General features: G+C 41.8%; 1 pseudogene; it reads right to left on the bottom strand.

The window, feature by feature from the left end:
- Positions 1-207: 207 nt before the first annotated feature.
- LOC138775158 (dynein axonemal heavy chain 6-like) overlaps positions 208-13139 on the bottom strand; it is a 31622-nt pseudogene continuing 18690 nt past the window's right edge.

Raw genomic sequence — 13139 nt, 5'->3', positions numbered from 1 at the left:
CTGGAAAACACTCGGTTTCATTTGAACCTGAACTCAAATCTTTTATAAATGGTGAGTGAACAAGTATGATACAGAGAATCCTGGAAGACATGGATACAGCCTATGATATGATATAAGAAATAATCTATGGCTGTATCCAACTTTTTCACCAACTGGTAAACAACAGCTGAGAGTTCAGGTTCGGACGAACCTGCGCGTACTCAAGGTTCACTCATCTCTAGTATCCTCTAATCTATTATTCATTGCAATAAAACGGTACTGAAAAAATAAGAGAAATATGATGTGAATACGATATAACATACTTGGTTCTGTAAAGCTTTTATAAGTTCTTCCATGGGCAACATCCATGATACTGCCAGATGACAATTTTGTAGAAAAATCCAGTTTCCGCTCTTCATAGCATCTCTTATCATTCTTTCTGCAATTGGCCCCTGTCCTTGTCCAAGAGAAATTGACTGCACCCTAGGAAGTATGAAAAACTAAACATTGATGAAACTGGGACCTAGACATGATAGGGAATTGTTAAAGGGGTATTTTGGTTTGGTTTACCGTTCTAAGTATCCTTTCTCTTTAGCAAATCTTTGAAATGCTCCCATTGGGTCTGATCCAGTGCTTAATATAAAGATTAATGGTGTAGAGGTTGACATGTCTTGGTAAAGGGTTGCAAGATCCACTGGAGGGTTCTCAATGAATTTCTTCCCCAAACTGTTTATCACAAACTCGGTAATGGCAAAAACAACCTAGAATTAAAATGTAATTAATAGAATTATTGAATGGTTAATCATTTTATAAACTACTTAGCAATCATGGATAGAAAATCAATCTGGTAAATTGTGTTACATGATATGAATGTGGAAAACAGTAAGTACATTGATATGAAAAATACTAGGTAGGAAGATCTGTAGACACACTGGTGTAGATCTCCTGGGAATTGTAGTCATTACACAAAACCCATTACACTTTTCTGGAGCTTCTGAAAAAGGTATAAAACACCCCAATTATCTGGACTGGAAAGGAGTGGAATACACTGCTTGTATATAGAAATTCATATGATTCTTACAGAAAAGTACAAAACAGAAAAATAACATAGATATATGTTTATCCTAGGCAGGTTTAAATTCAGTTACTGTAGATTTACCAACCACAAATGCTGAAAGTTTGTTCCAAGCATCTACTACTCTTTCAGTAAAGTAATATTTTCTCATGTTGCTTCTAATCTTTCCCCGAACTAACCTCTGACTATGCCCCCTTTGTTCGAGTTCAGTTTCTATCTAAAAATACTTCCTGCTTGAACCTTATTTAGCCCTTTAAAGCGACTTTGTACCCACAATCTGACCTCCTAAACCTCTTGTACCTTTAGATATCTGCTTTTAATCCAAGATCTGTCCTGGGCTCCATTCGGCAGGATTGCAGCCCTGTGTCAAAATGGTGTGGCCTAGAGTACCCATGCCCTAGGATTGCAACAACCCTCCATTCCCCTCCCCGCCCTCCTCATCATAAGGAATACCACTATAACTATTTCTCCTATTCATTACTTGTCTGAACAGTGCACATGTGCTAGATTGTTAAGGTTCATGTGCAGTATTCAGACAGATGATGAATAGCAAAAATCCTGCCTGGGGTATTTCTAATGATGATGAGGAGGGACGGAGAAATCGTACAAGCCTAGGGCATAGACACTCTAGGCCACACCTGCAATCACCTGCCGAACAGACCCCAGGACAGATCAAAAGCAGCTATCTTATAGTACAAGCGGTTAGTGGGGGCAGATTGTGGGTACAGAGTCGCTTTAACATATTTAAAGTTGTAATACCGCACACAACCAGGTGTAGTGCTGTTTTAGGCTGGGTTCACACTACGTATATTTCAGACAGTATTGTGGTCCTCATATTGCAACCAAAACCAGGAGTGGATTGAAAACACAGAAAGGCTCTGTTCACAAAGGCTTACTGTAACAGTAAATAACGGCCATTATTTCAATACAACAGCCGTTGTTTTAAAATAACAGCAAATATTTGCCATTAAATGACGGCCATCCACTCAAATTCAACATTGTGTGAACAGAGCCTTTCTGTGTATTTAATCCACTCCTGGTTTTGGTTGCAATATGAGGACCACAATACTGACTGAAATATACGTAGTGTGAACATAGCCTTAAGAAGGTAGAAAAGTTATTTATATCCTGGATATTCCCTGGGCAAGTTTTATTCCCTGTTCCTTGTACAAGAGAGCTGTCTAACTAAACCAGAAATGCTTATATCACCAAGCTCAGGCAGTCTAAAGGATGTATCTACAGAGCCCTTGAAATCCTGGATTCAACGGTTTGTAATGTTATCAAGAAGTTTGCTTTTCATCAAAAAATTGAGAACCTTTCAGAGCTTGGTGCAAAAGGGAGTATCAATGAGAAAACCCATGAAAGTTAGTTTGAAATATGAGATTAATGAACTTATCTCTCTCTGAGTAGAAGCTGAATGGTTGAAAAATATTAATGAAGACTTTTTAGAAAATTGTATTATTTTGCATTCAGGAAACAAATTAACAATAAATTTTTTTTACAAAGGTGTCCATAGCCATGTAACATTACATGGGGTTGTCTGGCAAAAGAAAAATTTCTTAAAGTGGGTCGGGTGGCTTAAATGCCTGCTCAGCAACTTAACAGTAAGCAGTGTGAATACAGGCTTGTTTGAAACAGCTATAGCAGGTTATCAGGTAGGTTTTCTTTTTACGCCAACCAGACCCCTTTTTGAAAGCATTTCTTTCACCAGATGACTCCTTTATAGCTTTATGCACCATGGCTACTTTTAGCTGAATGCACAACACAAATCCCCAAGGTAATACATATACTGTGAAAGTATGCAAACCTTAACTTTGTGATCAGCCTACACAGTATGTGTTCCGAAAGTTAATATATATATGCATGCATTCCACTTCCATTCCATTTCCAATGGTGACCTCATACAGGACAGAACAGTTTTGGGGTTCTTTCTATAGTCCTCATTACAGTCAACTCATACGGTACCTACCTTTTCTTCCATTATGCTTTTAATGAGAATCAACTTCTGAAACAAGTTAAGCTTTTCATCCCATGTCTCATTTGTTTTATCAGCAGTAGATGTCTTTCCATTATAGCCATCCCAAGAACTAGGGTTAATCTGAACTTCAAGAGCCCCTGCAAAATGTAGAAGAAAAATGAAGGTAAAGGCAGAATCTTAATATATGTGGCATAAACATATAGCTAGTAAAGGAAGCCAGGATGTGAACTAACCCAAGCCTAATGTCAGAACTACTTACATTAACAAGAGTTAACAGGAAAACATTGGAAATGAGATTGATAAAGCATTTACACACAAAATTTTTGTCATATGTACCAAATGGTGCGCGACCTCTGTACTAAATTCTTGAAGGCAGTTGCACCAGCAATGTGTCCAAACTATATATGTGTGATAATAATGGAACTGCCGTAAATTCTGAGCATATCTATAGAAATTATATTGATTTGTGTCTTAAGGATATTGCAGAAAAGTTCACATTATATTACGTAAACTGTTAAACCGCTTTAAACTGATCTCCTATCCACAGGATACCCATCAAGATTAGTGAGAAATTGGCACCCCAGCTTGTCACCTGTTTGAAGAGGCTGCAGTATTTGTACAAGTGCTACAGGCTTTCCAAACTTTACATTGGCTGTAAGCTGGTTAGTTTTGTCAAATGCCATACTTAAATAATGGTAGTCTTAGGTATTTGTTAAAGGGGTATTCCCCCCAAGAGCTAAAAAAATGAAATGCGCCCAAACCTAGCTGGTCTTACTCACCAAGTCCCCCTGAGTATTTTGAGCCGTCTCCCATCTTTCTAGCTGCTGCCGTTCCTGAGTTACAAGTTTTTCTAAAAGCCGATCTATATCCAAGATAGGAAACTACATTTCCCATCATGCAATGCTTATGCCTGATGATGGTGAAGTAGCAGAGCTAAGACAATGAAGGAGATGATGACGGTGTAGCAGAGCTGAGATGGCGGTGTCGGTGTAGCAAAGCTGAGTTGGAAGAGAGACGTTGTAGCAGAGCTGAATTGGAAGGGACGTTGTAGCAGAGCTGAGTTGGAAGTGACGTTGTAGCGGAGCTGAGTTGGAAGTGATGTTGTAGCAGAGCTGAGTTGGGGATGACGTTGTAGCAGAGCTGAGTTGGGGAGTACAGTGTAGCAGAGCTGAGTTGGGGGGACGGTGTAGCAGAGCTGAGTTGGGGTGACGGCGTAGCAGAGCTGAGTTGGGGGTGACGGTGTAGCAAAGCTGAGTCGGCGATGACAGTGTAGCAGAGCTGAGTTGGGGGGACGGCGTAGCAGAGCTGAGTTGGCGGTGACGGCGTAGCAGAGCTGAGTTGGCGGTGACGGCGTAGCAGAGCTGAGTTGGGGGTGACGGCGTAGCAGAGCTGAGTTGGGTGGGACAGCGTAGCAGAGCTGAGTTGGGGGGGACAGCGTAGCAGAGCTGAGCGGAGCTTGCCGTGGGCGATCGCGGGGGGGGGGGGGCGGAGCTTGCCGTGGGCGATCGCACGGGGGGGCGGAGCTTGCCGCGGGGGGGGGGCCGCGGGTGAGTGAGGGATGCCACGGGTGATGAGGGGGCGGTTGGTTGTGGGGCGGGGGGGCTGTGTGCTGCGGGTGAGTGCTGGACACAGCCTGGAGGCTCTGGACACAGGGGGTGAGCTCTGGGCTGGGGGTGACCGGGTGGCTGCTGTTAGAGAGGGATGCAGTCACAGCTGCACTGATCACTGTCTCCCTCTGTAACAGCAGCCACCCCATCAGTGTTCTCAGTCACTTCACTGTGCTGGGACTGAGGACAGGTGATGCCGTCTCGGAGGGTGGGGGCCAGGAGCAGGGAGCGTGTCGGTGTGGACTGAGGTCTGATGATTCTATGCAATCCATGGAGGTGAATGCAGCTGAATAACAGCAAAACTGTGCAGAATCCATAATAACTGTATATTGGAAAGATGGAAAGCTACAGGTGGGCAACGTATTAATGCAAAAATAATTTTGGGGGGAATACCCCTTTAAAGCTATCAGAATCATACTATTGAGCAGAAGGAGCTGAGCAGATTGATATATATTCGTATGGGAAAAGCTTACATCTAATTTGTGGTCTGTTCCCACTCATGGACGGAGAAGCTGGGCTCGGATCCCAGCAGTGAACCCTATAGATGCTGCAGTCAGTCTGCAGCACCCAGGGGGGCTAACAAAAGGAGAAATCTTTCTCTGTTCACCATCAGGGCTCTGCAAAGTGATCGCAGAGTCCCGATGGTAGCTATGAAAACTGGAAGCCTCACTGTCATAACAATGTCATAACTACAGATGCCGGTCAAACTCTGCCCTAAGGCTTATCTGAATTATCAAAAGGTGGGACAGGCTCTTAAGGCCATTTTTGGCTTGGTCCTGAATGTGTTAAAAGGAACTACAGAATGTTTATTGTCTACAGCTCCACAGCTCCTCCCTCCCTCCATAGAAAATGCATCATTCTCTAATGTCACAGTAGACTTGGCTGAATCTGGTCTTTGAGCTATAACCCCACCCACTGACCCTCCCCCCCCCCAACCTACATCAACCTCTCCCTGCTATATACACAGATACCTATATATTTATTAGGACATTTAGGATGAATCAGTTGTCTTTACAGCATTATGAATGATGATACAGAAGGGGCAGACAGAGTGAATGCAGAAGGTGCTGCATCTCACTGCACAGAACTAGCCGGCAGTAAAATAACAGTGACAAACTGACAGGAGTGCTGTAGGAGGGGAGTGGGCAGGATGGGGGGACTGTGATTAACAGCTGAGTGAAAGCAATGCATTCTGGGAATTGTAGTTTTGAGCAACTGCTCAATTGGGAAGTACAGGAGACCCCAAAGTAAAAAAAAAAATTGTGGTTTCCAAACTGGAGAAGACAGGTAAGAATGGCTTCTGTAGCAGGTATTTTTTTCCTTGATGTCGGATTACCCCTTTGAAGAATTTACAGAAGTCAGCAGAGAGAGAGAAAAGATGTCTGGTGGCATTTTATCTAGCACTTGGTATCCCTTGGCTCAGCTACATGCGGTTGACATTTTTGACTTTGATCTTGATTAAATAATTGCCTCTTTCCTCCCAAAGGAAGACAGAAATAATTATGTTATCTCACCCAATTACAAAGTTCTGTGGAGGATATAAAGATTTCCACATATCGCCAACACTAAAAATACTTAATCATAACATGTTTACTCCCAAGACACTTGTGCTGTTGGGCTATGCTATCTTCAGTTTTATTTCCGTTAAAAGAGTACACAATCCAATTAAACTGACTGGAAGTAAAGCACCTCTTTTGTTCTCTCCAGAGAGACACAAGTACATTAAGTACAACTGGGGATGAACTACACATAGTGGCTATGAGAGCAATCATATTTGCCTTCATTATTAGAAACTGTAATTGAGTAACTTTCTATATTTTCTTATTATAGTTGTTATCTTCCATATGCGGTTAGACTAACAGGTCTTGAGCCCACCAGACAAACTAATTAAAATCCCCTTGTCTATGTGCTGTTGTTTACATTGTACATGCAGGTTATATTATCTAAAGGGAGCAAAAGTTTATCCACGAGATACAACAAATGAAAAAATAAATGTTCACACTGTCTGCTGCCCTGTCATATCCAGCTGTCTGCTGCTAGACTTTATGGTCTCTGTTGTGGCACAACCCTCCAAACCTGCTTCCAATAATATTATATATTTCAGAAAGTTCTAGAGATTTGTAATTTACTTTTATCTAAAATCTAAATCTTCCAGTACTTATCATCTACTGTATGTCCTACAGGAAATGGTGTATTCTCTCCAGCCTGACACAGTGCTCTCTGCTGCCACCTCTGTCCATGTCAGGAACTGTAGCAATCCCCATAGAAAACCTTTTCGCTCTGGACAGAGGTGGCAGCAGAGAGCACCATGTCAGACTGGGAAGAATACATCACTTCCCGTAGGACATACAGCAGCTGAAAAGTACTAGAAGACTGGGGATTTTTAAATTTTTTAAACTTTCTGACACCGGTTAATTTGAAAGAAAAAATAATAATTGGAGTTCCCCTTTAATGATGCTGTGGAAAGAGAAAGATCTGGCATATTTCTTGAATAGAATAGCCACAGCCAGAGTCCCTTTTGCTTAAAGCAACTCTGTACCCACAATCTGACCCCCCCCCCCCCCAAACCACTTGTACCTTCGGATAACTGCTTTTAATCCTAGATCTGTCCTGCTGTCTGTTCGGCAGGTGATGCAGTTATTGTTTTAAAAAAAATACTTTTAAACTTGAAGCCCGTGCCAAACGGGAGTATCTGTGCCCTAACTTTGCACCACCCCTCCGTCCCTCCTCCCCCACCCTCTTCATCATTAGGAATGCTCCAGGCAGATTGCCTCCTATTCCTCACCTGTGGCAGCCCGGCACATGGGCTGGTTCATTAAGGACCTGTGCAATGTTCAGCATGTAGAAAATGTTTCAGTGGCATTCCTAATGATGAAGAGTGTGGGGAGGAGGGACGGAGAGGTGGTGCAAAGTTAGGGCACAGATACTCCCGTTCGGCACAGGGCTTTAAATTTAAAAGTATTTTTTTTAGGACAATAACTGCATCACCTGCTGAACGGACCTCAGGACAGATCTTGGATTAAAAGTTGCTATCCAAAGGTACAAGTGGTTTGGGGGGTCAGATTGTGGGTACAGAGTCGCTTTAATTTAGAACATATAAATGGCAGTGACAGACATCATTTTTATGGAGAGATAGCTATCACAGGTGCTTGGCCTCATTACAATAAAGTTATCGGAGTTGTGTCCTGGAAGGAGTCGTGCACTTGTGTTATCATCACATGAAAAGGACAGATTTTTACACAATGTACACAATGGTTCCTTATCAATGAAAGCAGGCAGGGAACTTGTACATATTTTAATTATACAACGAATAAGCGTTAAATAAGATTGGATAAGACTTGTGGAAACCATAATTAAACTTGCAATTGAATTGGATTATTACATTTAATACATCGATATGAAAGGGTTTTAGGATTGTGCTTAGAATAGGCCATCAAAGACCAACTCCCAGGACTCCAACTTATCTGCAGAAGAAAGTGGCTGTGACATTCTCATAAGCTGACACCTTAGGATCACACACTGAAACCTATTAAAATGTATAAATACTGACCAATACTATTATTGTCTTGAATTAAATTATAATTATTCTTTTTCTGGATGCACAAAGCTCTGATTCAGCCACACAGGCAGCATGCTTTATACAACACCCTATATAAAGAACAAGCTGCTTTGTTGTACAGTAACTTTTGGATAGGTCTTTAATGCTTTCTTTCATTGAATTTTACATACCCATCTTATATTGTGTTCCCAGCTTACAGATGTATAACAATGGCTATTACTAAGTAATGAAAACACATAAATACTAACCTAAATGGATAGCAATCGGAGCTGATAGTATATCTACTTTTAATCCTTTAAAACATGGAAGTATCTCTTCTAGGTCACAACAACTATTCCAAAGAACATCGTAGATCCAGGGAACATCTGGTTTAGGTGGGCGCTCCTAATAAAGGGTGAAATAAGCATTCTAATAATTTATGATTATAGCTACAAAATAATTATTCCCTAAACATAAATAAATCAACGATTAGAAGGCAGTGTACAGTCATGGCCAAAAGTTTTGAGAATGACACAAATATTATATTTTCACATGATCTGCTGCCCTCTGGTTTTTATGTGTGTTTGTCAGATGTTTTTATCACATACAGAAATATAATTGCAATCATATTATGAGTAACAAAAGCTTATATTGACAGAATGAGTTAATGCAGCAAGTCAATATTTGCTGTGCTTCTTCTTCTTCAGGACCTCTGCAATTCTCCCTGGCATGCTCTCAATCAACTTCTGGACCAAATCCTGACTGATAGCAGTCCATTCTTGCACAATCAATGCTTGCATTTTGTCAGAATTTGTTGGGTTTTGTTTGTCCACCCGTCTCTTGATGATTGACCACAAGTTCTCAATTGGATTAAGATCTGGGGAGTTTCCAGGCCATGGACCCAAAATCTCTATGTTTTGTTCCCTGAGCATTTAATTATCACCTTTGCTTTATGGCAAGGTGCTCTATCATGCTAGAAAAGGCATTGCTGATCGCCAAACTGCTCTTGGACGGTTGGGAGAAGTTGCTCTTGGTACCATTCTTTATTCATGCTGTGTTTTTAGGCAAGACTGTGAGAGAGCCGATTCCCTTGGCTGAGAAGCAACCTCACACATGAATGGTTTCAGGATGCTTTACAGTTGGCATGAGACAAGACTGGTGGTAGCGCTCACCTCGTCTTCTCCAAATAAGCTGTTTTCCAGATGTCCCAAACAATCGGAAAGGGGATTCATCAGAGAAAATGACTTTACCCCAGTCCTCAGCAGTCCACTCCCTGTACCTTTTGAAGAATATTAGTCTGTCCCTGATGTTTTTTCTGGAGAGAAGTGGCTTCTTTGCTGCCCTCCTTGAGACCAGGCCTTGCTCCAAGAGTCTCCGCAGTCTCACAGTGCGTGTAGATGCACTCACACCTGCCTGCTGCCATTCCTGAGCAAGCTCTGCACTGCTGGTAGCCCGATCCCGCAGCTGAAACACTTTTAAGAGATGGTCCTTGCGCTTGCTGGTCTTTCTTGGGCACCCTAGAGCCTTTTGGCAACAATGGAACCTCTCTCCTTGAAGTTCTTGATGATGCGATAGATTGTTGACTGAGGTGCAATCTTTCTAGCTGCGATCCTCTTTCCTGTTAGGCCATTTTTGTGCAGTGCAATGATGACTGCACATGTTTCTTTAGAGATAACCATGGTTAACAGAAGAGAAACAATGATGCCAAGCACCAGCCTCCTTTTAAAGTGTCCAGTGGTGTCATTCTTACTTAATCATGACAGATTGATCTCCAGCCTTATCCTCATCAACACCCACACGTGTGTTAATGGAGCAATCACTGAAACGATGTTAGCTGCTCCTTTTAAGGCAGGGCTGCAATGATGTTGAAATGTGTTTTGAGGGATAAAGTTCATTTTCTAGGCAAATATTGACTTTGCAAGTAATTGCTGTTAAGCTGATCCCTCTGTATAACATTCTGGAGTATATGCAAATTGCCATTTTAAAAACTGAAGCAGTAGACTTTGTAAGAATTAATATTTGTATCATTCTCAAAACTTTTGGCCATGACTGTACATTGTAAGACTAGGTTCACACAACACCTTTTTTTGGCAGTTCGACGTCAAATAACGTCAGTGTTGCAATGACGTGTATGATTTAAAAAATAACAGACGTTATTTGGCCTCAAAATGCCGGACTTTTGAAAAGACAGCTGTCGAACGACCAAAAAAAGTTGTGTGAACCTAGCCTAAGATTCACTGACTAATGAAATGAATAAATAGATAGATAATTTCATTTATAACTGAAATATGGAGCGATCTTTCTACTCTGACACAGTGCTTTCTGCTGCCACCTCTGTCCATGTCAGGAACTGTCCAGGGCAGGAGAGGTTTTCTATGGGGACCTGCTACTGCTCTGGACAGTTCTTGTCACGGACAGTGGTGGCAGCAGAGAGCACGGTGTCAAACTGGAAAAAATACACCAATTCCTTTCTTCCATTTTTTGCTAGAGTACCGCTTTAATATTTTGTATAAACTGAAATGCAAAATAATTATACAGTTAAAATATAGCTGCTATGATTCTGTAATCATGGACAGCCAGAATATCGGTAAAATTGTCTAATTATGGGTTAATGATTTGATGTGCAAGATTAAGCAAGATTAAGCTTATCCTTGTATTTACAGTACATGAACCCTTTCAGCCTTTAGGCTATAGTTTTTTTGTTATTTTAGCTATTGAGATAAAATCACATCCACATTTATCAGCACAAAAAGCATAGAAATCCCACCTTATCTAAGCCCGCAGCCCCTCGGAGGAAGAAATTCCATTCTGAGTCAGTGATTTCTCCTTTCTGTCGCATGATCTCTACGCAGAGCATAAAACTGTAGATAAGCTTGTGCTGTTCAAAGAGACCTCGTGAAACATTGGTGTACGAAGAGAAGAGAGTTTGGGCAAGCAAGGTTGCCAGACGAATATCAAGATTGTTACTCTTTTCAGCCGTCTCAATTGTTGTGTTAAATAACTGCAAAGACATTTTAAAATGAAACAATTAAAAAAGTCACATGTCTGTTGGCATCACTGACATCCACAGTATTGCAAAGTAATGGCTTTAAATAGTAGTTGAAGTACATCTCCTGATAAACAATGGAACATGTCTACTGCTTAAAGTTTCAATCTCCCATTAGGAAATAGAACAGAACAGATAGAACCGTGAGTGGGTTTGACAATTTTCCAAGCGAATCCCATATAAGCTAGTAAAGCCTGCAAACATATGGCTTAGGTGTAAGCTTCTAAACTGTCCCAATCTAGAAGCCTTTAAACTTAGCAGCCCTGAATGTGCAGCATCTAAGCTTGTGGATGGTACAGAGAACAGTATATAGAGCGAGTAATAACCATAGATACTCTCAATTCTGTCCTTGGAATGTTGGTTTTTCTAAAAGTTTCATCATTTATTAAATAATCAATTTGTTTATGGCCGTTGTCGTTAAATGACGGACATCCAATAAAAACGGCATTTTTAAGGTAGGTACATAGCTCTATACCAAATGTCCTATAGTAAAATTAGGCTTTTAACTATTTAAGCCATGTTCATAGACAGTAAAATACGGTCATAATTTTAGTGCAGAAAACGGCCATATTTTCAAAGTAATAATGTACTGCACTTAAAGGGAACCTGTCACCCCCGTGCCGGGGTGAAGGCCGCCCGACCCCTGGCTAGAGACGCGGATACTTACTCCATCTCGCCAAGTCCCGCTCCTGGAGCAGGTCGCGGGACGGAGATATCCTTGTCGGAAGCCCGGTGTGCACGCTGCATAGATTCCGATGCCCATAGAGAATGAATGGAGACGTCATTCTCTATGGGCATCGGACCCATCTCTGCAGCGCGCGCGCCGGGCTTCCGACAAGGATATCTCCGTCCCGGGACCGGCTCCAGGAGCGGGACTTGGTGAGATGGGGTAAGTATCCGGGGCTCTAGCCGGGGGTCGGGCGGTCTTCACCCCGGCACGGGGGTGACAGGTTCCCTTTAAAGCAACACGGTCACCCCCCTCTTTGCATTCTGAATTCTCTACACAGGTATAAAGGGTAAATTTAGCTTTAGTTTTCACACCTTATTTTATGTCATACGTCATGGTGCTTGTTCAAGTAAAAAGTGATCTTTTATCAACTGCAGATTGTGCTAAGTGGGCGGGGCTTCAGTGCCACTTAGCCCACCCCACAGCATCACCATTGGCCCCTCCCCTCCATGACGTCATCATCATCGCCCACTTAGCACAATCTGCAGCTGATAAAAGATCACTTTTTACTTGAACAAGCACCATGACGTATGACATAAAATAAGGTATGAAAACTGCTGAATGTACCTTCTACACCCGTGTAGAGAAGTCAGAATGCAAAAAGGGGGTGACAGTGTATGAGAAAGTGGTCGGCAATGCAAACACCGTATAGAATAACTGCTGTAATATATTATGATGATCCAAAGGTTATGTTCCCACAATGTAAAAATAAGGCAAATAACAATTGTTGTTGCAAAACAACGGCCATTATTAATGCTCATGATCATTGAAGTGTAACTATCATTTTTAAAAACTTCTGACATGTCATAGCAACATGTCAGAAGTGCTGATTGGTCAGGGTCTGGCTGCTGAAATCCCTGTCGATCACTAGAACGTAGGGGCTGCCGCGCGCAGGAGCACATGCTCTGCCCCTTCATCTCTGCTACAGACTGCTAAGTATCCGACTTGTAATTTAGCTTTATCTGAGCCCTAAATTTGTTACTGTAATCTAAGCTCTCAGAAACAGGAAATAGCAGTGCGCCAAAACAGGGAACAAAGCAACAGCACGTTGTACAAAGGGTACAAATTATCAACATTCTCAACATTGGTATGAGACATGTATATACAAAGTTACTTTGGTACTTGAAGAAATGGGTCTAAGAGCCCCGAAACACGTTGTTTAATGAGACTGAAAAAAAAAGATATACAT

The sequence above is a fragment of the Dendropsophus ebraccatus genome, unplaced genomic scaffold (assembly GCF_027789765.1).
Source record: "Dendropsophus ebraccatus isolate aDenEbr1 unplaced genomic scaffold, aDenEbr1.pat pat_scaffold_1389_ctg1, whole genome shotgun sequence".
Lineage (NCBI taxonomy): Eukaryota > Metazoa > Chordata > Amphibia > Anura > Hylidae > Dendropsophus > Dendropsophus ebraccatus.
This window is presented reverse-complemented; position numbering and strand designations above follow the sequence as displayed.